Consider the following 25,799-nt stretch of genomic DNA (forward strand, 5'->3'; position numbering starts at 1 on the left):
ACTAATTTAACTGGTTTTCTTACCCCCACCCACCAGGCTTCTTTGTACTACCACTGGTACAAACCCAGGCCTGCTCCCAGGCTGAATTTCCACAGCTGTTTTCCTTAAGAAAAGTATGTTGCCTTGATCCTGCTGAATGACATATTATATATATTCACCAACTGTGGGTAAAATTGTAATATTTCCAGAGTATCTCATCTGGCTTTGGTACATCTGCATAGCAATGGGCATTCCTCAGGGGTGGATAGACTTCATCTCCATATCAAAGGGTAATTACCTGGCCAATGAGGGCTTATCTGAACCTGAGAGGTTAGCAGGAGATCTTGCTTGCTTCTGCCTCAACAGGAAAGAGATGGCCCCAGACTGCAGTTTGTAAGCAACAAATGGGTTTTAAACTTTATTTCTCCCTTTGACTGATTTCAGTTTTAGAGGTATTTTGCCCCAGGATTTCCTCTCCCTGGAGTTACACCAACTTTTCAAAACTATTAAGATATTCTAAATTTTAATCCAGTTATCTACTGAGTCATTTATTCTAACTAACTTGATGTCATTTACAAATTCACAAACTTAATGAGCATATTCTTTGTGCCACCATCTAAGACTCCAGTGGAAATACTAAAAAGCTCAGGACCCATCTGACAGAATTCAACTTAGAGGGCATGGCCCCCCCTCACCAATGCTGAGGACTGGTGCTGAGCCACGGCTAACTGTTTAAAGAAAAGGTTGATAATCATGGGTCAGTCTACTTTTTTGGCCATGGAACTTGCCACCTCTCACAAAAATGCCATCTCTCACACACACAGATGAAAGGCTGTATGTAATCTGGCAGAAAACAGACCCGTAACAAATAACTACAGCAAATGCCCCAAAAGGTGAGTCTGGAGCAACCACATCTTCAAAAAACACAGTAGTTTCCTTTGCAAGACTCCCCTGACCTGGCTATATTAACCTATGCTCTTGAGACCCTCCATAAAACAGACTGACAAGCCCAGAGCTTGCCAATTTCTCTCCCAGCTGGCAGAACTTTTTTTCCAATACATGACTAATTTACACTATCAGTTGTGCTGAACGTTTATGAAGAACTAATTGTATTTTTTCCCCAAATCTGTCTATGCCTCATAATTACACCTACTGTATTTGTTGCTGTGATCACACAGTTTAATTAATACCTAAATCAGTTAAGTGCAAATAGAAAGCATTATTTCTATGAAATCTATGTTGAATACTTTGAGTAGATTTAAAATATGCTGTTATTTAAAAAAAAAGAAAGGATGCACAGGTCAAATTCGGCAGAGGTAGAACAATGTAAAGACTGAGGAACAAACCATAAAAACCTGAAGAGTGTACAACACTAAACTAAGTTTTCTACCTTTATCTTACATCTACCTACCACTTCAGCATTTTATTAAAAATAATAATAATAATAATAATGGGAGAAATGTGGGATCCACATAAAAATCAAGTATAAAAATCAAACGAATATTCATATTTGACCTGATTGTTTATAGTTCATAATGTGTGATCAAAACCGAAAGTTTCTGTGATGACTGCCCTTGCACTGTTCACCATGTAAGAACTTATTCACTATGTAAGAATTTGTTCACCATGTAAGAACTTGTTCGTTATACTTTAGAAGATTGGAGACTGTTGAGAATTAGACTTGGGGTTCATTCATGATTGTGCATTGAGTCCCCTGTACAGAATTTCATTGTTGTTAACAACCATTTGATCAATAAATATAAGATATGCCCTCTCAAAAAAAAATATATATATATATACATGTAAATACATACACACACACAAAAAAAAAACCTGAAGAGTGACCCCAGAATGGTTCGCAAATGTCTTCAGATTCTCCCACATGAGGAGACCAAAATTGAGCATTAATTAATTAACAAACACTTTAAGCACTTATGTGCCAGTCACCAGCAAGATTAAATGAGTTAACCATTTCAAGTTAGTATAGGTTTTATGATTACTAACTCATTGCTACTTTTATCTGAATTTTACACAAGGGAAAACTGAGGCACAGATTTAGTTATACATAACCTGCCTAAAGACATGTTTCAGTAAGAGGCAGAGTGAAGGTTCCAGCCCAGAAAGCCTAGTCCTAGGGGTCACAGTCCTACTATGTTAAGCTTATAACAGATAACGTATTACTTGTGGCTTATGCAAATAAAAGCGTATAGCTCTCAAATCAGCTGACTGAAAAAGTCTTAAGTGTACCACCAAAAATGCAAATTATATACATTTGTGTTTTAAATTAAAGCATCTAAGTTATTTTTTAAGATTCCATGGTTTAACACATTTTTTTCACTTACCTATCTGTCTCAGTATAAGAAATTTCTGTTATGTATTTCCCATGCTGTGGGGAAAGCCAGTTGCAAACCACAATGACTGAACAAATGACTTTACATTAATTAATGTTATTATTTATATACCATATTCTCTTTTCCCAAGAAAAGAGGGAAAAAGTATTTACAGACTTAAATGTAACATTCAGAGATTCTACCCATGGTTAATCTGCACCATAATACAAACAAGTTCAGTAAATGCACAGAGAACAAAACAAGCAACTTTACCAAAATCTTTCTAAAACTGCATAGAAAAACAAATCAACTACAAATGAAATTCTGAACACTCAGGAACAAATGAATCAGGTTTGGGATGGGGAAGTGAATTTGTTTCAGTTTACTTACTACAGGAAAGAGACTTCTTATTGGATTCCATTACTTTGTCTTATTATCTACCTGAGTTGAATGCTAAACCCCAAGGAAGTATCAAAAGCAACTTCTAAAACATAAAATCCACCTCTATGCTTACATTCTACCACAATATATTCCTCTCCAAAGTTTAAGTATGAACTACAATATAACAAGTCAAGGAGACATCTGGAATATATTCATCCAAGCACGGAAACCTAAGGAAGACAATCCAAAATGCCTTTTCAACGATACAGTTAATGAAGTTATTTTTTAAAGAGCTTTCTATGCACCCCTACAATGTAGTAATTACTTCAAGCAATGGATGCTGAAACCATTAGATGAAAGGTTATAGAAGAACAAGATACCATATGGCCTCAAAGTTTCATCCTACAAATTACTTTCTAAATACAAAAAGTTACACCCTTAGAAATTAACAGCCAATACTTAGACCATGGGATCAAAAGTAATGACACTGTGAGAAAACTCCACATTATGTTCATCCTGATGTAATTAATGTACATGTTTAAAGTGTTTAAGGTATGTTTATGATTCCATACCATCATTTTTTCCCATAATCACTGGTGTATAAAAAACTACACAATCTCACTGTGGGTAAAATTGTAACATTTCCAGAATATTTTGCCTGGCTTTAGTATATCTGCATATCAACAGGCATTCACAGATGGAAAAGAGTATGGCTTTAGTGCATCTGCATCATTCCTCACGGGTGGAGAGAAGTTCATCTCCATATCAATGGGTAATTACCTGGGCAAGGAGGGTATATCTGTACCTGAGAGGTGAGGGGGAGGGCCGGTTTTGCTTCTGCTAGAGAAGGAAAGAGAGATGGTTCGGGACTGCAGTTTGTGAGCAATAAACAGATTCTAAACTTTATTTCTCCCTTTGACTGATTTCGGTTTTTAGAGGTATTTTGCCCCGGGATTTCCTCTCCCTGGACTTACACTCACCTATTGGGTATCCTTTCAAAACATGTTTACATTAAATCATGAGAAAGCAGTAAGACAAATCTAAAATGTGGGATAACTGGCCTGTATTCTTCTAAACTTCATTGACATGAAAAATAAAAGAGCCAGAGGAACTATTCTAGATTTAAAAAGACTATACAACAACCAAATGCAACCTAAAAATCATTTCTGGATCCTCAATTAGAAGAAAGGATTAAAAAGCTTTAGAAAACATTTTTGGAACAACTGGGGAAATACTGATATATATATAAAACAGTTGACATTATAAAACTAATGCTAATTTTGTAGTCTGATAATGATATTGTAGTTCTGTATGAGAATGTATGTTCTCATTCTTTGAAGAATCATCCTGAAGTACTGAAGAGGTAAACTGTCATGGTAGCTGCAAATAGTTCTGTTAAAGTGTATTTATAGAAAGAGTTACGTAAAGCATCAGTGGCAAATGTCAACAATCACTGAATATAGGTGAAGCATATGCAAACAGACATTCGTTATTCTACTTCAACCATTCGGTGGGACTGAAATCTTTCAAAATAAAAGGTGGAGGGACTTGTACATGAATGTTCATCATTTATAACAGCCAAAAACTAGAAACAGTTCAAGTTCCCATCAACTGGTGAATGGATAAATAAAATGTGATCACAGAATGATCCACAGAATGGACCACTATTCAGCTATACAAAGGAACATACTATGGATATATGTTGTGACATGGATGAACCTGAGGAAACTTCTCAGGATGATGGAAATGTTCTAAAACTGGACTGCAGCACAATAAATATTACAACACTATAAATTTACTATGTATCATCAAACTGTACAATTAACAATGGGTGTATTTTATGGTATATAAATTATAACTCAACAAAATTGTTAACAAAAAGTTGGGAAAGAACATTCTATGATCGGAGAAAAAAAAACAATGTAAAACAATGATATTTAGAAAGGAATACATTTGGTTAGCTGCTAGTGAAGATTGGAGGCAGGAAGTAAGACATCAGGCTAAGCTGTATAATTAAAGGAAGTTACATTTCTACATAAATATAAGGTGCTTGGGGAAGGATGATAAATAAATAAAATGTTACTTAAAAAGTAAAGCCCTCCAATCCTTTGGTATTCTATTCCCAAATATGTTTTTATATCTCTAAATTAAGGTCCCCAAAGGATAATAAATAAATTTTATAATCAAGAGAGTCTGCCTTTAACAACAAAAAGACAACACAATTAAAAAATGGGCAAAAGATTTGCACAGACAAAGATATACAGTCAACAAACACATTGAAAAGATACTTAATACCATCAGTCTTCAGCAAAATGCAATCAAAACCATAATGAGATATACTTCACACCTAAATAGGACGGTTATGATTTAAAAAGTGTTGGCCAGAATGTGGAGCAATGGGAACCCTCATACACTGCAGGTGAAATACAAGATGGCATAGCCACCATGGAAAAGTTTGCTAGTTCCTCTGTAAGTTAAATATAGAATTACTATATGAACCAGAAATTCTACTCACAGGTATATACCCAAAACAACTGAAAAGGCGAGGCTGAAACAGAAACATACCTGCCTGTTTGTGGCAACTCTATTAAACATTCACCAAATGTTCATCAACTGATGAAAGGGTAAACAAATTATGGTGTATATACACACAATGGATTATTCAGCCATAAAAAGGAATAGTAATGATGTGTCTAGAACATAGATGAAACTTAAAAACGTAACAAGAAAGAAGCCAGATACAAAAGGCCACAAGTTGTATGATTCCATTCATATAAAGCACACAAAATAGGCAAATCCATAGACACCAAATTAACGGTTGCAGGGACTGAGGAAGGGGGAATAGGGAGTGACTGCTTATGGGTACAGGTTTCCTTTTGGGGTAATGAAAAGTTCAACTAGATAGTGATGGTTGCACAACATTGTGAATGTACTAAATATCACTGAATTGTGTATGTATTGTGTGTCTGTGTGTATTATATTAGTACAATTTAAAATAGTTAAAAGGGTGGTTTTTATGTTATATGTATTTTACCACAATTTTAAAAAACTCTGCTTGTGGGTATACATATGACATATTTAACTTGATTACTATAATTTTTTGTTTCTTTTGGCTTTTATGTATACCATAGATTATGCAATAGGTGTGTCATAAAAATCTAATATTTATTAAATGCTCACCATATGCAAAATACATTCTAGGCATTGTTGTACATTTTAATTCTAAAAAATCTGTAAGGTAGGTAGTTAATATCCTCATTTTATATATGAGAAACCATCTCTCAGAGAAATGAGGCAACAAGAAATAAAAGAGGTAGAGCTGGGATTCAAATATTAACATTTTAAAGATTAACTTCAATATAAAAGGAGGGAATAAACTGATTACTAAGGCCATTAATAATACAACTCCATGAATATGCCACAGGAAAAAAAGAAAATCATCCTTTCCCAAACTGCACTGACAGTAGCTTTCCGGTGAAATATATGGACAGAAAGTCAACACTAGTCCTAATAGACTTTCATTAGCATTTCTTTTCTTTTACCAGAATGAAAGACATTAATTATTGTGCTGGTTATCATTTCCAGAGAATCCAAAAGGTCCAAGGTAATTGTCACCACTAATTTGAAAGAAAGTCATGAAGTAGGGCAGTAGATCGGCTCTACGTAAACACCGAAGGTAAGGAAATTTTTTTAAAATATAGATTTCTAGTCTCCATCCCAGATCTAGTAAATCAAAATCTCTGAGCTAATGCCCAAGAATCCTTATGTTTTCTTAAAGTCCAGGTGGCAGCCAAGTTTGGGAACTGCAAGAGTCAAGTGGAAAATAAATGTTAGAAAAGAACAGATAAACCTGGCCCAATTAGCACTGATTTAAGAGTACAGGAGTACCAGGCTTACTTATAATCTAGTTATCTCAGATCTTTTTACTGTCCACTTACATTTCAGAGGATATGATTCGACCCAAAATATACCTGAATCTTTGCATTAATTCATGACACTCAACATATCAAATTGTACCTATACTGCCTTTAAGAATCTAGTATGGATTAATTCTAGCTGTGCATTGCATGTGTGTGTGTGTTATATTAGTAAACAGCATTTAGCATAGTACCTGGCAAATCTAGCCTCAAATAGGTCTCAAATAAACAAACAAATCCAATAAATACCCACTGACACCCACATTATATGCCAGGCACTGTTCTAGGTGCTGTGAATAAAGCCAAGAACAAGCCACACTCTCACAACACTTATTATTTGTAAGGATATTATTAGCAGGCTTCTATAGAAGTACCCACCCCTTTTCATCATTTTCCCTATTTTACTTCTGGATGTGAACACTCTGCTTCATTATTCCCTGGGGCATTAGAGAATTCTCACTTAATCATATCAATCCTTTTAAATTCCAATTTTCATTTTACATGGGGAAATGTACGACTAAGCAGCCTCTGTTACTATTTCAGAGCAAATGGAAAAATCCTAGAATCCACATTTCCATTGGGCTGAGACTTTCCAATATGCCTAATAATGATACTTTATGACCTATAAGTTCCAATGAATTGGTAGTAAGAAAACATTGATCTGCTTCAGTGGCACTATAATTGGAATGGTGATTAAATGCATCATGTTAAATTTACCCTGGGCCTTTTCCAGTGTGGCAAACATAAAATGAGCTATCAGCATCAGCAGTCTAAACCACTCTTTCCTTCTAAAATGGTACTTTTCCTACATGTCAAGGGTGATACGTTTAAGCTTCTCCATTAATAATTAGGTAGACAACATGACAAACTGAATATACCCATATAGGCTTCCATAGGATGGATGCACACTGCCCACCATAGTTTATTGTATGTATTTAGCAATTTGGGAAAATCTTCTGTATGTCACAGCAGCACATTTGCACCACTATAGTTAATGGTCTGTCAGCATTTCCATTATAATGCAATTTTCAAAGGTTTATTGCTCTGCTGAAGAATTTGCTCTGAGCTGAAATTTGACACTCCAGAAAAGCAAAAACTGTAGCCCTTCATTGTTTATTCCCTTCCAAGTAGTTTGTTTTTTTAAAGTTAATCTGGCCCTTTATTTCAGGATTTCCTCATATAGCCCTTTGGGAATATCCACAGAACAAAACCTCACACCTCACAAAGGGACTATTGTTTGGTAATAGCAGCTACCAACTTGCAAGATACAAAGCACACAGATTCCAACAAATTTATGGAAAACAATTTTTAAAAAGCAAGCATATTTTTGATGAGAAAATTGCAAGTTTAAAAACTTCATCTGTTCATACTAGCTGTATTAAATTATTCATTCTATTGGAGTACACTGCCATTGATATGAAAATCAATGGATGACTTAAAAATTCTCATCAATTGTTAAACCTCCTTTTATCCTTCTAGAGAACTCAAGAGCCATAGCTACTACTGACTAATGTAAATTTTGCTGACTCTCAATTCCCTCTTACCCTATTAGTTAACAAGATAAAGTCCTGTAAGCAAAAGCTAGGTAGCCAGAAAGGCTACATAATAGAGAGGCTTTGAAGGCAATTTAGAAAATTCAGAAAATGAGTATCAGCCCTAAATGACAAACTTCACAGAAAACAATTATGATAACCTAGAAGATTGGTACATTAGTAAAATATTAATTTTACTCAATCTTTGTAAACTGTTCTATCAGTCTGAAAGCTTGCCAGAATATTTCATAGTTCAAACAAGGAAGAAATCAACTATTCTAAGATTCTGTGTTTCTTGTTATTGATCTAACTTGAAAGCTTAAATATTTACACTTTAAATTACAGGTTTTCAATCATACAATTATACAATTATAATTCTAATACAATTCTACCCAATGAGTAAAGGAGTTATAACATAAGAATGGCTTGATAAGCCTAAAAATGCTCATTATATACAAATAAAGACTCTCTAAAACTTTAGAGATTGGTGATCAACAACCTTTTAAGAATGATCACTTTTTAAAGAAGTATATTCATCTTAAATTACTAATGATAGACCTTAATCTGTCAACTTTCCAACTGTACATTAGTCAAGACAACTATTATCTCAAATTATTAATATTTAAAACCATCTATGAAACCACTTCCAGACAAACTAACGACACAGAATGTTCTACAGTGTTAAGTAAATGGGACTCAATTCATGACTACAGCTATTGGAGACATGGACAAGAGTGAACCAGACAAGGACTAGAAGGATTTAACAAACATTAAAAGATACAGAAAAAATTTTGTTTCATTATTTTTGTTGATGTTGTGATATTCTTTTTATAACATTTTATATTCTAATTCCAAATTAATCCCACCTTTAACTTTGGCAGGCATTAATCATACTTAAAGTAAAAAAAAGTTAGATTTACCAAGAACAAAACAATGAACACTCAAGATTAACCTTCAACAGCAACAGTGTTAAAACTGGTTAGAGGTATAGAACCAGGGTCTAGGTAAAGAATTAAGCTGCTTTTATCTTTTGAAGTTTTGAAAGTACCATACTGAAGGTCCCTCCAGAAGTTAACACCAGGACCTCTGAATCTCTTGGGCTTCTGCAATGGCAGTTCAGATGCACTAATGGAGAGGCAGTTTATCAGCACATGGTGTTGCCATCACACCTTCACTTGGCCTCACTCTGTTTAGTCAAAGGATAGAAGCTACTTGAAAAGTCTTAACTGAAACACACTGGAAGTTAGTTATTGATGATTTTATTCCCATGTTAGAAAAACAAACACCACCTTGGTAATAATTTAAAGTAACAGCAGAAGGAAATTACTACCTATGTTTTCTTCTAGGAGTTTTAGTTTCAGGTCTCACATTCAAGCTTCTAATCCATTTTGAGTTAATTTGTGTATATGATGTAAGACAGTGGTCAATTTCATTATTTTGCATGTGGCTGTCCAATTTTACCAACCCCATTTGCTGAAGAGACTGTCCTTTCCCCATTGTATATTCCTGCTTCCTTTGTTGTAAATTATAAAATGGCAGTAAACTCCTAGACTTCTTAACAATGTTTTTTGGATCTGACTCCAAAGGCAAGGGAAACAAAAGCAAAAATAAACAAATGGCTTATATCAAACTATAAAGTTTCTGCAGAGCAAAAGAAGCCATCAATAAAATGAAAAAGCAACCAACCAAATGGGAGAAGATTCTTGCAAATTATGTATCTGCTAAGGAGTTAATATCCAAAATATATGAAGAACTCATACAATTAAATAACACAAAAATACAATTAATGGACAGAGGATCTGAATAGACATTTTTCCAAAGACATATAGGGCCAACAGGCACATGAAAAAAAGCTCAACAAATGTAAATCAAAACCACAGTGAGATATTACCTTATACATGACAGAATAGCTATTATTAAAACGGCAAGAAATAACAAGTGTTGGAGAGGATGTGGAGAAAAAAAGAACCCTCATACTCTGTCAGTGGGAATGTAAATTGGTGCAGCCACTATGGAAAACAGTATGGAGGTTCCTCAAACTACCATCAGTTGGTGACTACATTTACTATAGTGAGCATTTCACAACATATATAACTGTTGAATCACGATGTTGTACACCTGAAACCAATATAATATTGTATTTCAACTGTACAGCAATAGAAAAAATTTTTAATTAAAAAAATATAAAGCTACCATATGATCCAGCAATTTCAATACTAGGTATGTATCTAAAGAAAGTGAAAACATTAAGTTGAAAAGATAAATACACCCCTATGTTCACTGCAGCATTATTTACAATAGCTAAGATATGTAAACCTAAGTATCCATCAATGGATGAAGTGATAAAGATGATGTGGTATGTATCTACAATGGAATACTATTCAACCATAAAAAAGAATGAACTTTTGCCATTTGTGACAACATGAATGGATCTTGAGGGTATTATACTAAGTGAAATAAATCAAAGACAAATCTCTCTTTGTATGGAATTCAAAAAACAAACCAAATAAAACCTATGTGCATAGATAACAGAGAGCAAATTGGCAGTTGCCAGAGGGGAAGGGGGCTGAGGGCACAACATGGGAGAACAGAATTGTATAAACTTCCAGTTATAAAATAAATAAGTCATGTGAATGTAATTAATGTAAAACATGGGAAATATATCAATAATATTGTATTAATTTTGTAAAGTGACAGATTATAACTACCTACTGTGGTGACCATTTTGCAATGCATACAAATCACTATGTTGTACAACTGAAACCAATGTATTATTGTATGTAAATTATACCTCAATAATAATAAAGTAAAACAATAGCAAAAGGCTTTACTAGATTTCATAATAGCTTTTCATCTACCCATCTGCCACTCAGAATTCCCTTACTTTCTCAGGAAGTCCTTTCCTTTACTATGCGATTAGTAGGAAAACACAAAGATCCACTTACTATCCACTTATTATCGTTTCTGAATAAGCAGGCCCTAACCATAGCAAAAGAACTATAATGTACTGAGGAAAGTGGGTAGCTAGCTCCCTGTTCCCTTACTTCTTAACACCACAGTAGCCTCTTTCAATAAAAATTGTTTTTATAAACATATTACATGACAGAAAATTCAAAAGGCACTAATAGGAGTATTAGTGAATGTCTCATTCACACCCCTGACAAGACTCCCAATTCCCTCTATTAGAAGTAATCACCATTACCCGTTCTTGTAAATCCTTTCCTAGGACATATCCTATTTTAAACTATGTTCCCTATCCTACAACCTCAGCATTCCCAAGCCCACCAAGCATTCTTTACTTTTCTCTCTGGCATTGATCACCAATGGGCTTATTATTAATATTTATTATTTACTATTATATATTTAATTACTTTTAAAAATTACTTTATTCACACTGTCCTACCCTCACCTACAAGAAGAATAAAAGCTCCAGGAAGAACTCTGTTCACTGCTATAGCCCCAGAGCATAGAACCCTGCACACAACAGAATGGACAAAGAAAGTATTTGCTAAATCAGTTAATAATCTTATCACTACAACCACTAGTAATGAGTAAATTATCTATTCTTCACAAAATACTTTTCACAAAAGGGAAAAAACTACAGAAATAGTGGACCCAGGAAGCTAAATCAGTTTAAGAGAACTAAAATTGCAAACACTCAATACTGCCCATTATTTGAGATTATAATTTTACACTGACTTCCCACTTAAAATGAAGTTTACTTAAAAACCATTATAAAATTACTTCACCTCAAGATTTTCTCGAAAATGAGATGTCTTCTACAAGTCTGTCTATGGGAGTAAAATTTTAAATGGTAATTTGTAATCTCAGGAGCACTGAAAGGTAGTTTGCCATGTAATTTTTTCAGAACAAAATACAAATACATCATGAACAAAAACATTAAGTATGGGAAGAAATCTTCATAGGCAGAAAAATGTTACAAGACTTTCTGCAGCACTGTTTCTAATAGTTAAATAAAAATAGTTCAAACAAGATTGGCAAAAACCTTAATGTCCACCAAAGACACTAATTAAATTATGCTGTATTGTCTGCTGAGTACGATATGAAGTTATCCAAGAGAATGATGTAATTCTATACATGCTGATATGAACAACATATAAGATATATCACAAGAACCTGAACAGTATAAACAATTCTTACCAAAGATGTATTGTTTAAATGTATGGCCATTAAGCACAGCTATGGAAGACTACCCCCACCAAGAAAACCTGGTAAAGGAACTATGAACTGGAGTAAAAAGATTTACTTTTACTGTAAATCATTTGGAACTGTAATTTTTACCATATGAAATACTTTTTCAAAATGGAGAAATTACAAGCAAAGATAATGAGCATCTCTGGTATCTATTAAGCATAAAGGTTAAAACTAGATCAATTTTATATAACTGGTATTTATTTCAAGTATTAACTTACATACACAATTTAAATCTAAACATACATCTAAATTGGACAAATGAACAGTACTTTTGGATAATGAAATTATTCATGCCACCTCAAAAATCACAACACAAAAATAAATGATTAACACAATGTCCTGTCACTCTAACCTTCATGAGAAGAGCTGCATTTAAAATAATGACAATAGCAAGTGAATATCACATGCAATGATTAAATATCGCACACATTTCCACTGATGTTAGGAAAAATACAAGGATGTACACTATCACCACATCTACTCAGTGTTCTTCTGGAGATCCTAACCAGTGAGATTAACAAGAAAAACAAATGAAGAATCACAAAACTAGAAATGAAGAAGTAAATCTGACATTTTTTTATATATGACAGGACTGGATACATAAAACATGCAAAGGAATCTATAAATACCAAAATCAGCAAGTGCATCTGCAAGGTCTCTGACTGTAAGGTCAACACACATTTTATTTCTACATTTAAAGCAAGAAACAAATAAATAATACAATTTAAATCAAGAGAACTCACTATATTGTACCATAAAAAATCAAATACCAAAAACTAAATCTAAAGGAAATATAGGGCTGCTACACTGAAAATTATAAAACACTACTGAGAGTATTCAAATATAAGAACTAAATTAAAATGTGTCATTAAATTTATAACTAAAAATACATTTATCAATTTATAAAGAAATTAAAGTTATAAAATGCTATTGAGAGACTTACATAAGTGGAGGTGTGTATGTTCACAGAAAGCTCAATATAATAAAGTGACAGTTCTCCCCAAATGGATCTACAGATTCAAAAAAATTTCAGTCAAACCCCAGAAACTTTTTTATTGAAAGTGATAGGCTGATTCTAAAATTTTTTATGGAATTGCAAAGAATGCGGAATAGCAAAGATAATCTTGAAGAACAATAAACCTGGAAAACCTACACTACCAACTATCTACTTATCTGAAAGTAACAGCAATAGAACAGTGTATCATTGGTGCAGAGACAGACAAACAGCACAATTGAACAGAATAAAGAATCAGAAACAGGCCTACACATATTTGGTTACCTGATTTAAAAAGATACCACATGGGAATGTAAACTAGTTCAACCATTGCGGAAAGTAGTATGGAGGTTCCTCAAAAAACTAAAAATAGAAATACCATTTGACCCAGGAGTTCCACTCCTAGGAATTTACCCTAAGAATGCAGCAGCCCAGTTTGAAAAAGACATATACACCCCTATGTTTATCACAACACTATTTACAATAGCCAAGAAATGGAAGCAACCTAAGTGTCCATCAGTAGATGAATGGATAAAGATGTGGTATATATACACAATGGAGTATTATTTAGCCATAAGAAAATAAATCCTACCATTTGCAACAACATGGATGGAGCTAGAGGGTATTATGCTCAGAGAAGTAAACCAGGTGGAGAAAGACAAGTATCAAATGATTTCACTCATCTGTGGAGTACAACAACAAAGAAAAAACTGAAGGAATAAAACAGCAGCAGACTCACAGAACCCAAGAATGGACTAACAGTTACCAAAGGGAAAGGGACTAGGGAGGATGGGTGGGAAGGGAGAGATAAGGGGGAAAACAGGGCATTATGATTAGCACACATAATGTAGGGGCGTGGGGGCACGGGGAAGGCAGTATATTCAGAGAAGACAAGTAATGATTCCATAACATCTTACTATGCTGATGGACAGTGACTGTAATGGGGTATGTGGGTGGGACTTTATAATAGGGGGAGTCTAGTAACCTTAATGATGTTCAAGTAATTGTACATTAATGATATCAAAATAAAATTTAAAAAAAAAGATACCACAGAAAATCATCAGGGGGAAGTGTTCTTTTCAACAAACAGTGTTGGATCAGCTTGCTATCCAGATGGAAAAAAAATGAGATTTGACCTTCACCTCACATCATATGCAAATGTGTACAGTAGAATCAAAATTTAAAAATAAAACATTAAAGCTAGAAGAACGAAACACAGTGTCTTTATAACCTTGGAATAGGCAAAATTTTCTTAAAACACAAAGAGAACACTGGTCACATAAAACACTGATAAACTGCACTTCATTAAAATTAAGAACTTCTGTCATCAAAAGATAATACTAAGAGAATGAAAAAGTAAACCACAGACTGGGAGAAGACAGCTGTGATGCATATATATGACATGTGTGTGTGCACATGTGTGCATGTATAAAATATAAAAAGAACTATAAATCAATAAGATGACAACTTTCATGCCATTATAAAATGAACAAAACACTTAAACAAGTACTTAAAAAATATGGATATTTACCTGGTCTAATAAACAAATGGAAAGCTATTCAACATCATTAGACATTGGAGGCAGTTTCTTAGAAAACTAAGCAAACTAAAATTACAATGTATTATCAATATACACTCAACAGAATGGCTGAAATTAAAGAGACTGGAAATATCCAAATGTGTCGAAGCTGTGGAATACAGGAATGATTCTAAAACACTGTTGCTGGGAAAGTAAACTGGTATACACACTATGAAAAAAGCTACATATACATACATAACCTATGACTCACCATTTCCCTCCTGTGTAAATACTGAAGAGAAATGAGAGAGTATTTCTACGAAGAAATATGTAAAGCAACATTCAGAGCAACGTAATTCCTAACAAAGACTGAAAATAACCCAAATGTTTACCCAGAGGAGAACAAACATATCAACTGCTCTATACTCACACAGTGGAATGAGAACTAGTACCAAAAGAAACCAGGAACAAGGACGAACCTATGATTCTAATTATATGACATTTAAAACAGGTAAAATTAAAGATCTGTGGTTACAGTTACCTAAAGAAACAGCTAGGAGGGACCGAGGAGGAACATAGAGGGGTGCTAGAAATATTCTTTATTTTGACCTAATTGGTGATTTCAACAATATACAGACATAAACACAGATGTAAGTATCGATTTGTGAAAATTTATCTAGTTGTAAACTTAATACCATAGACTTTAGTATACATAAATCATATCTAAATTTTAAAAGAGGATGTATTATTAACAACACTATGGCAATAAATTTTAAATGTATACAAATTTCTAAGCAAAAAACTTACCAAAACTGGGTTAATAACTAGAAACTCTAAGCAATCCTGTAACTTGTAAAATAAATCCATAATTTAAAGCTTCCAATAAAGAAAACTTCAGGCTCAGATGGCTTTACTAGCAATCTATACAGAGTTAAGAAATAATCATAAACACATAGCAGATAATAGAAAGAGAAAGGAACAATTCCTTTGATAAAACCAGCATAACCTTAATGCTAAAACCTAACAAGTGCATTACAGGTTAAAAAAAAAAGTAAGTACAGACCAGCCTCATTTATGAACATACATGCAAAGAATATAAATGAAATTTAGCAAACCAAAATGAGCAATGAAAGAATACAACAGCACAATGGACTAAGTTTATTCTAGGAATCTAAGGTTGGTTTATCACTCAAACATCAATGTAAAATATGCCATCCATATTAACAAAGAAAAGGAGAAAAGGGAGCATCCCAACAGATGGAAAAAAGGAACTGGATAAAAATCAATGCATGCATCTATGATTTTTTAAAATTCATTTAAGAACAGAAGGGAACTTCCTTGATTAGGGTTCTGTAAGTATATTTTTAAATAAAGCCAGCAGGGAATATCAAATGTCATGGTGAAAAGCTAAAAGCTTTCTGTTTCAAAAGAGAAACAAAAATATAATTGTTATCACTGTATTTATACATCTATTCAATGATATACAAAGCAGCCCGTCAGTAAAAAAAGAGGAACAAGTAAAAGTACAAGAATTTTTAAAACAGAAATTAAACTAATTTACAGAGAAAATGACTATGTAAGTAGAAAATCCAAAGCCCCTATAAATTAGAATTAGTGAGTTGAGCAAGGTGATAAGCTTCACTTGGCGAAGTCAGTATAAAAAACCCCACTGTATTCACCATGTAAAAACTTGTTCGTTATGCTTCAGAAGATTGGAGACTGGTGAGAATTACGCTTGGGGTTGATTAATGATTGTGCATTGAGTCCCCTATACAGAATTTTATTGTTGTTAACAACCATATGATCAATAAATATGAGAGATGCCCTCTCAAAAAAAAAAAAAATCTACAATTATTGAGAATGTTTAATATCTTGATATGGGTTATGGTTTTTTAAAAACTACTGGAACTGTGTCTGTTTTTTAAGCAAATCACTTCCTGCCTTTCACATTGGTTTTATCTACATGAAGCATTCTTGCCTTCTTAATTGGAATGGCATCTCTAGACTGAAGAATCTGCTTTTTAAGATTGTTCATATTTCTTACTAAAACATGTACAGAGACTGTCATACTTGGTGCTTGATCTGCATTAGAATTATTTTAGTTTCCTCTATCATTTCCAGGTACCAGAATTATTTTCTTTTTACTAAATATTTCTCTCCCCAGAACAGTAAAATTATTTTTAAAATTGTAATTCTCCAAATTAAAGAAATACATACTTTGATAAAAAAAAAAACCCACTGTACTTCTATATAACAGCATCAATTATCTTTGGTGATACTGAGGCATTATTCAAAGCACCATCTTAAGGTATTATATATTAAAGTAATTATTTTGTATGACAATGATGTAAATGTTATGTCTAGGGAAAAAATAAATAACTGTCCAAAGTTTTAAAACACATTCTAAATTACTTTTAGATGAAATTATATGATGGCTACAATTTGCTGCAAAATGACTGAAGGGGTATATATTAAACAAAACTGAGCACAAGTTAACTAACTGCTGGAGCTACATCATGGGTACAAGGGTGATTTATAATACTATTCTAATTTTGTTTGCATTTCCCCATAAAAAAAATAAAAAGTGAAAATATCAAGGGAATGAGAAGACAAGCCACAGAGTAGGATGACATATTTGCAAATGATAAAGGACTATTATCCAAAATACACAAAGAACTGAACATCATGTGTTTTTAAGGAAATGCAAACTAAAGCAACAATAAGATACCACTACATACCTATTAGAATGGCTAAAATCCCAAAACACTGACAACACCAAATGCCAGTGAGAATGTGGAGCAACACAAACCCTCCTACATTGCTGGTAGGAATGCAAAGCCACCTTGTAAGACAGTTAGGCAGTTTCTTATAAAACTAAGCTTAGTCTTACCATACAATCCAGCAATCGTTCTTCATATTTACCCAGAGGAGTTGAAAACTCTATGTCCACACAAAAACCTGCACCAAGATGTTTACAGCATCTTTATTTACAATTGTTAAAACATGAAAATAACCAAGATGTCCTTCAGCAGGTGAATAAACAAACTGTGGTACATCCAAACAATGGAATATATTTTCACAGCTAAAAAGAAGTGCTATCAAGCCATAAAAGACAAGGAATAAGCTTACTGCATATTACTAAGCAAAAGAAGCCAATATGAAAAGGTTACATACTATATCACTACCAACTATATGACGTTCTGGGAAAGGCAAAACTGCAGACAATGAAAAGATCTGTAGTTGCCAGAGGTTAGAGAACAGAGGAGATGAAAAAGTAGAGCACAAAAGATTTTTAGGGTAGTGAAACTATCCTGTATGATACTATAATGGCAGATATATGTTATCAGACATTTGTCAAAACCTACTGAATAAATGTTCACCACCAAGAGTGAACCCTAACTTACACTACGGACTTTGGGTGATAACAACGTGTCAGTACAGGCTCACTAATTATAACAAATACACCACTCTAGTGTAGGATATCAACAGTGCAGGAGGCTGTGCATATGTGGAGGCAAGGGATCTCTATCTTCTACTACATTTTGCTGTGAACCTAAAACTGATCTTAAAATAAAGGTAACTTAATAAATTACAAACCTAAAATACACTGTTGGAAGAGGTCATGAAGAAGACATAACTGCCAGGTGACCAGGCAACTGGAGGCTCCCCACCCTGCCTTGGAACATGTGTGTTGCTTGCCTTGAAGGCTCCCAGAAGCTGCTCCATGTACACAGCCTTGAAAGAGAAATGTGATGTTGAAGCTGTCTGGACTGGGTATGTGACTGAACCTAATTAAGGCCTCCAAACAAACTTTAAAGAGTATGACACACAGGTGAGGCAATCTATTCACCCAAGACAAGCCTCATGAGTAGGTTCCCATATTAAACCCGCCACCCACAGATCCCAAGTGGTCTGCCTATTTCTTCAGTCTGTCCCTGTCCTCCAGCTATGGGAGCCTGTTTCAGATTACACTCAGGAAGCTCCCAAGAAGGTTGCAAACAAACATACACACCTCCCATTTTTACAGCACCCAAAGAAGTACCAAACACCTAATAAAAATCTATGAAATATCTGCAAGACCACTAGGCTGAAAACTATAAAACATAATTGATAAAAATGCAAGAAAACCTAAATAAATAAAGAGGGTTACCATGTCATGGTTGAAAGATTCAATAAAGATGGTTCTTTCCAATTCTAAAATAATCAGTGCAATTCCAATCAGAATTCTAATAGATTTTTGTAAAACAAAACTGACAAGGATTCCAAACTCTATGTGAAATTACTAATGACCAAAATAGCCAGGGCAATCTTGAAGAAAAACAAAGCTGGAAGATTTACTCTATCAGATACCAAAATTATCTGTAAACTGTAAAACTATGGCATCTAAACAGTTTGGTAATAGGAAAAGTACAGATAAACAAACTAATATATTAGAATAAAAATTCCACAACCAGACTACATGCATGGACATTTGATTTATAAGGAAAGTATTACTGCACAGTAGTGGGAAAAAGAAGGTTTTTTCAATAAATAAACGGTGATCACCCATTGAAAGATCTATATGGAACAAAATGAACTTTGATCCCTACCTTACTTCATACACAGAAATTATTTCCAGGGGGATTACAGACCTAACTGTGAAAGGCAAAACACTATAGTTCCTAAATGACAATCTAAGAAAAATGTCTTCATGTGCTCTAGAGAGAGATTTCTTTGAACACATAAAGCACTAACCATCAAGAATTACTAACACTGAAATTCATTAAAATTAAGAATACATCTTCACTGAAAGACACAACAGAGTGAAAAAGCAAACTACAGGTTAAGAATAATTATCTATAGTACACATACCTTAGTGCTAATATCCAGAATTTGTAAGAACTCTTACAAATAAGTGAGAAAAAATCAAACCAAAAGAAAAAGGGGTGAAGGCCTTAAATAAATACATCACAAGAGAATGTTTATGAAAAATAATGCAATAACCAGGGAAATATAAATTAAAATAGTGAACACTACCAAAAAAATGGTTAATATCAAAAGAACCAAAATTCACATGTAGGCAAGAATGTGAATGAGGACCTGTATGTACAATTTTGGAAACAGTTTACCATCATTTATTAATACAGAAACCTTTGTCTTAGCTACATACCCAACAGAAACACATGCTTAGGTACACTACAAGATGTATATACAAACATTCATAGTAAACAACCCAACTGCCATCAACAGTAAAATAGATAAATATACTGGTATGTTCCTAGAAAAGAATAGTATATAGAAGGAAAATTAATGACATAAACTACATCCAACAATGTGGATATTTCTCCAAATACTAATCAAAAGAAGACTTAAGAGAGGGTACAAAGTGGGCTTCTGGGATGGAGACGATGTTCTATTTTATGTTTGGGCAGTGGTTACACAAGAATTCAATTTGTGGCAGCTCACTAAGATATACACATTAGTGGCATACAATTTTCTGTACATGTGCTTGCTATATGTAATTTCACACACAAAAATGAAAAAAGATGAAGATCTCCACTTTTACCCAAAACAGAGTAAGAACCAGATTAGCCCTTGCACCTCAAACAACAAAAATACACAAAATACATGAAACAAAGGTTCTCAATATGCTGAACATCAAAAAATGAAGGTCACTGAAAGGTAAATCATAATAAAATTGCTTAAATCTAGTAATAAAGACAAACTCAAGAGCACCCAGAAAAAATACACACACAGGGAAAAGATAAGGATGACAGCAGATTTCTAACTGGAAATGATACAAGCTAAAAGACAGTGAAGCAATAACTTTGGTGCACTAAAAGAAAACTGTCAACCTAGAATTTTATACTCAGCAAAAGCATCTTAAAAATGAAGGAGAAATAGGCCTTTTCAGACATACAAAAGCTGAAGGAATTCCATACCAGCACACCTGCACCACAAGAAATGTTAATGCAAGTATTTTAAGGAAGGAGGAAAATTGTATCAAATGGAAATATGGACCTACACAAAGTAATCAAGAGCATGAAAACAGTGACTGTTTGAGTAGACTTTTTCCTAATTATCCATATATCTTTAAAATAAGTTTTAAAACAAACAATGATGACATAGTATCAATGTAATAGAGGTAAAAGTACACGGTAACAAAGCTCAAGAGATGAAAACAGAAATAAAGTCCTTATACCATACATGAAGTTTATAATATCACTTGAAGGCAGACTTAAGATGAAGATAAAAGTAACCACTAAATTAACACAATACAAAGTTATCCCTAGATGCCTTTTACCAGGTTAAGGAAGTTCTCCTCTACTCCTAGTTTGTTGAGTGTTTTTATCATGAAACGGTGTTAGATTTTCTGTTGGTGGGAATGTAAATTAGTTCAACCATTGTGGAAAGCAGTACAGAGGTTCTCAAAAAACTAAAAATAGAAATACCATTTGACCCAGGAATTCCACTTCTAGGAATTTACCCTAAGAATGCAGCACTCCAGTTTGAAAAAGACAGATGCACGCCTATGTTTACTGCAGCACTATTTACAATAGCCAAGATATGGAAGCAACCTAAGTGTCCATCAGTAGATGAATGGATAAAGAAGAGGTGGTACATACACACAATGGAATATTATTCAGCCATAAGAAGAAAACAAATCCTACCATTTGCAACAACATGGATGGAGCTAGATGGTATTACACTCAGTGAAATAAGCCAGGCAGAGAAAGACAAGTACCAAATGATTTCACTCATCTGTGGAGTATAACAACAAAGCAAAACTGAAGGAACAAAACAGCAGCAGACTTGCAGACTCCAAGAAGGGACTAGCAGTTACCAAAGGGAAGGGGGTGGGGAGGGTGAATGGGGAGGGAGGGAGAAGAGGATTAAGGGGCATTATGATTAGCACACATAATGTAGGTGGGTCATGCGGAAGGCAGTATAGCACAGAGAAGACAAGTACTGACTCTATAGCATCTTACTACACTGATGGACAGTGACTGCAATGGGGTGGCGGTGGGGGTGACTTGATAATATGGGTGAATGCTGTAACCACAATGCTGCTCATGTGAAATCTTCCTAAGATTGTATATCAGTGATATCTTAATTTAAAAAAAGCAACTGATCATAAAAAAGGGTGTTAGATTTGATCAATTTTTTTCTTTTCTATTCTATTGATACATTAACATTAATTAATTTCCAGTGTTATCAATACTGTATTTCTGAAATAATCTCACTTGGTCATGGTATATAATTCTTTTTATATGTTACTGATATTTACTTGAGGATTTTTACATCTATATTCAAAGCAGATACTAGTATGTAGTTTTCCTGTGGTATCTTTGTCTGGTTTTGGTATCTACTAATATTGGCCTCAGAAAAAGAACTGGGAAGTTCTCCTTCCTGTTTTTTGATAGATTTGTGGAAAATTGGTATTTAATTTTTCTTTAATTCTTTAGATAAATGTTCATCAATTTTGTTGATTTTTTTCAAAGAACTAGCTTTTGATTTCACTGATTTCCTCTATTTTGATTTATTATCTATTTGAGTAATACATGCACCAATGTTTATTATTTCCTTCTTCCTGTTTGCTTTAGATTTAGCTTGCTTTTCTTTTTCCACTGTCTAAAGGGGGAGGGCTAGAGTATTCATTTGAGATCTCTCTCCTCACTATAAGCACATTAAAAGCTATAAATTTCCCTGTAAGCACTACTTTAACTGCATCTCATACATTTTGCTATGGTGTATCTTCATTTTCATTCATCTCGAAGTGTTTTCTGATTTCCCCTCTGATCTCTTTTTTGACCCAGTGGTTATTTAAAAGTATGCTGCTTATTATTACATATTGGTGTTTCCCAAATCTCTTCCTGCTATTGATTTCTAATGTCCTTCCATATGGTAGGGGAACATAATTTATATTATTTCTATTCTTTTAAATTTACTGGGGCTTATTTTACTGGCTAGCATATGGTCTATCCTGGAGAATGTCCCATGTGCACTTGAGAATAAACTATATTGTTGTCAGGTGAAGTACTGTACAGATGTCTGCTGAACTCTAATTGGCTTATAGTATTATTCAAGTCTTCCATTTCCTTATCTTCTGTCTAGTTGTTCTATACATTATACATGTACATGTGTCCTATCCACATATATATGTAAGGTTTTGAAGTCTCCAACTATTACTATTGAATTGTCTATTTCTCCTCTCCTTTCTCTCAGTTTCACTTCATGTATTTTAGTGCTTTATTATGTGAAAATGTGGAAACAGAAATATCCATCAATTGATGAATGGATAAACAAAATGTAATATATCCATACAATGGAATCTTTGGACATAAAAAGGAAGCATGTGTTAATGCATGTTGTAACATGGACAAACCTTGTAAACCATATACTAAGTTTGGTTAGGAGCCAGTTAAGAAAGACCACATATTATGATTCCATTTCTGTGAAATACTCAGGAGAAGGAAATCTAGAGACTGAAAGCAGATTAGAGTTTGCTGAGGGTGGTGGAGGAGGAGGGAGCTTGGGTTGGTAGGGCAGTGAGAGCTAAGGCATACATAGTTTTATTTGTGGTGATGAAAATGTTTGCTTGGTAACCCTCTGACTGTTTTCTGGAGTTCTGACAAAGTTCATTCTGACAGTTTCTGTTTATTTTTCCATGTTTATATGGAGTGAGGCATGTTTAGAGCTGCCTGCTTCATCACCAAACTAAAGTCACTCCTGGATTTACTTTTAAGATATTAAGCTGGGAGGAACTATCAACATAGTTGAAACTGTCTCAAAATATAAATTGAATTTAGAATAACTTCTGCTAAAATAACTTCCCAAAGTTCTCAGGTTACTCTAGAATACCAGGTAGTCCAGAATACCGAGACTGTGTTTATCTTAGAATGAACTAAACTGAACAACATGCTCTATAAATTAGCAAAGATGGTGCTAGTTCAGCCATACTTCCAGTGTTCTGGGTACCTTTTACTATCTAATTACTCCCTAAAACTTACTCTTAATAATAATAACACATATTAACTATGTTCGTAAAATCTTTAGGGTATTCATAATATAATTCATTCCACATACCACTTGAGATTAAACAATAGAGCAGATACTACAGAAAAGGCAATTGTGTCTCAAAAAGAGAAATGCCTTCTTCACATCATTCAGGTGGTCACTAATACAGTCAGAAAGAGAACCAAGGGCTCCCTCATTCCCAGGCTCATGATCTTCCATTCAGCCTTCTCAATAAAGACCCAGAAGTCCAAATATTAGCAATCAGGGATTATTCATCTATCTCGGATGTAACAAGTTAACACTTTTAGGGATGCAAACTGAGAGGCTATTGATTTTAAAACCAAAAAGCAAAAACATACTTATTAAATAGCTTTTAACTAGGAGAAGATTTATAAATGCATATGTGTAAATTTCTCATTCAAAATTATTAATTCTAGACTGATTCCAGCAAAGCAATGCTTGTATGTGCTGTCAGCTGGGATAGGAATAGAGAAGGAACTAAAATGATTCTTGCCATTATGAACAGCTAGATGCAGCAACTATATGTATTTTTTAAAGTAAAATTGAGTGCTAAATGCAAGCAGTAACATAACAAACTACATGTCCTAGTTGTTAAAATGAAGTATCATGACAAAATACCCTTAAGATGATGGATGGAATGTGTCTTAACATGCCAAATCATTTCATTTTTCTAACACAGCTGCAAGAGTAATCAGAAAAAAATATCAAAATAAATCATTGATTAAAATATATACTGTGTAGGTTCTAAAAATGAAACCTGCATTTGAAAATAGTAAAAATATGTATTATAAAATAAAGGTTATATCAACAAAAAAGAATACATTTTCTATTTTTTTCATGTCTGGTTGGCTACTGAATCATGGCTCAAATCAAATACACTCTAGCCAGTAAGCAGCAATGCCCAAGGGTAAATTCCAGACAACCAGGAGGGGCCTACAGTCTAGTATCAAAGACTCTTGAGTCTCAAAGCATTTATTTTCCTCTTACCCTCCTATGCCTTTCTTAACTATAACACAATAAATAAGTTATTAAATTCAATGCCCAAAACTTTCAGACTGACCTCTTTTCTCCATGTGGTGTATACACTGGTAACATACCCAGCCATTCTTCCTTCCTCTTCACTTACAGAATTCTAATTTTTTTCTGGTGACCTCAGACAGCACCAGGGAGAAATCAAGATTGGTCTAGGCCATATGGCAACCACTGTTCCTCTCCGCCAACAAGTAATGTAAATGTGGCTGTGACTCAGTTCTCACAAATGAGATAAACAGAAGTTTCTAGAGATGGGAGGTCTCAGAGCAGTTACGGGAAGAAGTTATATTCCCTAATAATACAGAAGACAGAGCAAAAGTGAGAGGTCCTTTTTTTCTCCTTCCCCTTCCTTCCTGCTTCAGATGAAGGGGTATACTTGGAGCTACTGTAACCATTTTATGACCATAATGGGAAGGACAAGCTAACTGCAGAGCTGCTAAACCCATCCTGGAACCAACTCTAGGCTTCTTAAGTGATATAATAAATATCTGTACAATTTAAGTCTGTGATACTCAAAGGGTGGTCCATGGACTGCTGCCAGTCTGCTAAGTGTGTGTTACCAGTCCCCAATAATATAAGTACAGAAATTGAGAGCAATTGGAAACTTTATACCAGTTTTGTATTTCCTACATTTTTATTGTATTTTACAAAATACAATTCTCCACTGAACTGAAAATTTTTTGTGTGTCAAAAAAAAAAATTTGGTCCTTCACAAGTAGAAAAGCATTTGTTGAAGTCACTGATAGTTGGCTTAACATTAAGCTACTTGTAGCCAAAAAACATCCAAGGACTCAGAGTATACAAAAGAAAGCAATCTATGCAAATCCTCTTATATCCTCACACATTTTAAGAGTAACATTTCTGCAAGTATCAAAAATACCA

The 25,799-nt window shown here is 34.0% G+C and overlaps 1 protein-coding gene across 1 annotated transcript in view; it reads right to left on the reverse strand.

Annotated features, from left to right (window-relative positions):
• Window positions 1-25,799, reverse strand: part of ZFAND3 (zinc finger AN1-type containing 3) — a 428,063-nt gene that overhangs the window by 292,341 nt on the left and 109,923 nt on the right. The gene's annotated exons all lie outside the window — the stretch shown is intronic.

Source organism: Manis pentadactyla, chromosome 16 (genome assembly GCF_030020395.1).
Source record: "Manis pentadactyla isolate mManPen7 chromosome 16, mManPen7.hap1, whole genome shotgun sequence".
Taxonomy (NCBI): domain Eukaryota; kingdom Metazoa; phylum Chordata; class Mammalia; order Pholidota; family Manidae; genus Manis; species Manis pentadactyla.